Below are 3,433 nucleotides of genomic sequence, written 5' to 3'. Positions count from 1 at the left end.
AAATAAACATTAGAAACTTGGTGGTTTTATAGTCTGAATCTGATATCCACTAACCATAGTCATTGATTTGGGGGGAATTATGACTACATTGGAGAAGGCAATGGCACCCCACTCCAGTACTCTTGCCTGGAAAATCCCATGGACGGAGGAGGCTGGTAGGCTGCAGTCCATGGGGTCGCTAAGAGTCAGACACGACTAAGCGACTTCACTTTCACTTTTCACTTTCATGCATTGGAGAAGGAAATGGCAACCCACTCCAGTGTTCTTGTCTGGAGAATCCCAGGGGCGGGGGAGCCTGATGGGCTGCCGTCTATGGGGTCACAGAGTCGGACACGACTGAAGTGACTTAGCAGCATGGCTACATTTCTCACTTGTTATTTCAGTTCTCAATGGTAACAGTGACAGACCTTATTTTCTTGGGCTCCAAAATCACTGCAGATGGTGACTATACCCGTGAAATTAAAAGACGCTTGCTCCTTGGAAGAAAAGGTATGATCAACCTAGATAGCATATTGAAAAGAAGAGACATTACTTTGCCAACAAAGGTCCGTCTAGTCAAAGCTATGGTTTTTCCAGTAGTCATGTATGGATTTGAGAGTTGGACTGTGAAGAAGGCTGAGTGCCAAAGAATTGATGCTTTTGAACTGTGGTGTTGGAGAAGACTCTTGAGAGTCCCTAGGTCTGCAAGGATATCCAACCAGTTAATCTTAAAGGAAATCAACCCTGAGTATTCATTGGAAAGACTGATGCTGAAGCTGAAGTTCCAATACTTTGGCCACCTGATGCGAAGAACTGACTCCTTAGAAAAGACCCTGATGCTAGTAAAGATTGAAGGCAGGAGGAGAAGGGGACAACAGAGGACGAGATGATTGGATGGCATCACTGACTCAGTGGACATGAGTTTGAGCAAGCTCTGGGAGATAGTGAAGGACAGAGAAGCCTGGCATGCTGCAGCCCATGGAGTTGCAAAGAGTTGGACACGACTGAGTGACTGAACATTTCAGTTCTCAGAGTGTGTGCGTGTGTGTGTGGTTTAAAGTCACATGTTGTTGAACTTAATCTGGAAATCCAGAGAGCTCACACTGGGGACTTTTCCCTCTAAAGAGGACGTGTGCCTGCTTCTGCCAGGAGCCGGGTTCTTGGATCGTCACTAACCTGGGACTTCAGTGCCCTTTGAAAAGCCCAGCTTTAAGGGCCTTTGTTGTTGTTGATTTTTTTTTTTTTTTTTTAGCAATAATCGCGCCTCGGATAAACCTCATTGGCTACGATACTGCCACTGCGCAAAGCTGATTTTTTTTTTTTTTAAACTGTTTATTTATTTTTGGCTGTGCTGGGTCTTCATTGCTGCGTGGGCTTTTTCTCTAGCTGCAGCAAGTGGGCTTCTCATTGCAGGGGCTTCTCTTGCTGTGGACAACAGGCTCTAGGACCCAGGGCTTCAGTAGTTGTGGCGTATAGACTTAGTTGCTCTGAGGCTCATGGGATCTTCCCCTACCAGAGATCTTTCTGGGGGAGCAAACAAAGACCAAATGACAGAAAGAAGAGGGGCCCCAAGAGTGGAGGGGCCAGGTGGGTCTCCAGCCAGGCTGTTTCCTGGGGCCAGGCCTGAGCCTGGCTCCAGATGTCTGCCCCCCACCTCACCAGGGGCTTCCTACCCCAGCCTCTGGGGGTTATCAGTCAAGGGGCCCCAGTGCCCTCCCCAATTCCTGTGGAACCCCAGTAGGAGAAGTGAGAGGCAGCAGGTCAGGGGGCAGGGCTGGAGTTCCCTGGAGGCACTGACATAACCAAAAATGAGTGTCTGTCCTCTGAGAGGTTGGTCAGCAGCCTGGGACTGAGGTCATTCTGGCCCCAGCACCATCTGAGGGTCCCTGCCCGAGACCCTTACGGCTTTTCCACTTCCTGCCACACTAGATGCTCACTGATGGGGAGGGTCTTCCCAGAAGGAGGGGACACTCTGATCAGCCATCGTGTGTCCAAACCACAGACAACTGGCCAGGAGGACCAGTCAGGACCTGCATCGGGGATTTTGCAAACTGGAGCCAAGGAAGAGAATGCAATGTTTCCCTGGGGCAAGAAATGTCCCAGGTGGAAATGGAAGCCTTTGGCAGGGCCGTTTCTGACCACATGGAAGGACTTGATCTACAGGACGGGGAGTGTGGGGTGGGGGATGAGAGAAAAGTCAGAGGGGTGGGGGGAGAGCCCTCTGCTCCTGATGGGCAGGGGGTGGCATGGGGCAGCACGTGAGCCTCAGGCTCAGGGCACTTTTGCCTTCCCCAAGATTTTTTTTTTTTTTTTTTTATGAAAGTGATTTTTATTATTTTGGCAGTGGTGTCCTATTATAGGTAATTACAGATATAGAATTTTTAAAATTTTGTATATCAAACAAATGCTATGTCCCCACAAATCTATTTCGTTACAACCAAGTATTATAGTTGCTGTGTACAGATGGAAAGCATACATGATAAAATACAAAAGCAAGAAAAGGTTAAATAAGAGGTTATCCTTGAAAAGATTTGGTTTTGAAGGGGTTCAGAAGATGCTACCCCCAAATACACCACTTTGGAACATAGATTACTCTGAGCTGAAGATATTTGAGAAATAGAAGATGCAGGAAGGGCTCTCCCCTTCCCACCTAAAGGCAAGTCACACATTTCCCAAGAGAAGCGTGCCCTTCTGCACCAGGAAGAGAGCGTCTTGTCACCAGAGACTGGGTGGAGAGAAGAGAGGGGGGTAATGCTGAAAGGGATCTGTACAAGCAAGCTGCTAAAATTATCCTGATTTTCTATTAGTTTCTCCCACGTATTTCCTAGTCACTGACCCACAATTTACTGCCCCAGCCCCAGCCCCTTCATCCCATCACATCTCCATAAAGTTCATGTAAAAAGATATATAAGCTTTGGGACCTAAGATCTTCCTGGGGTCATCATTTTCCTTTTGAAAACTCTTGTGAACATGTAAAAATATTAAACAAAGCATGAGTTTTTCTCTCCTATTGATCTGCCATTGGTCAGTTTAATTCTCAGGCCAGCCACAGAGCCTAAGAGGGAACCAAGATATTTTTCCTTCCCTACAATTTGGAATCTTCTACGTACTCCATTGATTTTCCCAGTGAGTCAGCGGCAAAGAATCTGCCTGCCAAGCAGGGGACTCGGGCTCAGTCTCTTGGTCGAGAAGATCTCCTGAAGATGGAAATGGCAACCCACTCCAATATTCTGGCTGGGAAAACCCACGGACAGAGGATCCCAGTGGGCTACAGTCTACAGGGTCGCAAAGAGTGGGACACAACTTAGCAACTAAACAACAGCACAGTAACCTATTCCACCAGCCAACAAAGCCCCTGTGTCTATGGGAATGTGAATTGGGTTTCTGACACTTAGAACCCAAAAATCAACCTGAAAACAAACCAAACAAGAAACAAAGCTTGCTCATCCCCTTC

General features: G+C 47.4%; 1 pseudogene; it reads right to left on the bottom strand.

The window, feature by feature from the left end:
- Nucleotides 1-1,159: 1,159 nt before the first annotated feature.
- LOC147373199 (U4 spliceosomal RNA) lies at nucleotides 1,160-1,288 on the bottom strand (annotated as a pseudogene).
- Between the last annotated feature and the right edge of the window lie 2,145 nt (nucleotides 1,289-3,433).

This window comes from Bos grunniens, chromosome 5, assembly GCF_055505025.1.
Source record: "Bos grunniens cultivar Pamir isolate PY7600 chromosome 5, Bosgru_T2T1.0, whole genome shotgun sequence".
NCBI lineage: Eukaryota > Metazoa > Chordata > Mammalia > Artiodactyla > Bovidae > Bos > Bos grunniens.
Note: the sequence above shows the minus strand (reverse complement) of the source record. Positions and strands in the feature narration are given on the sequence as shown.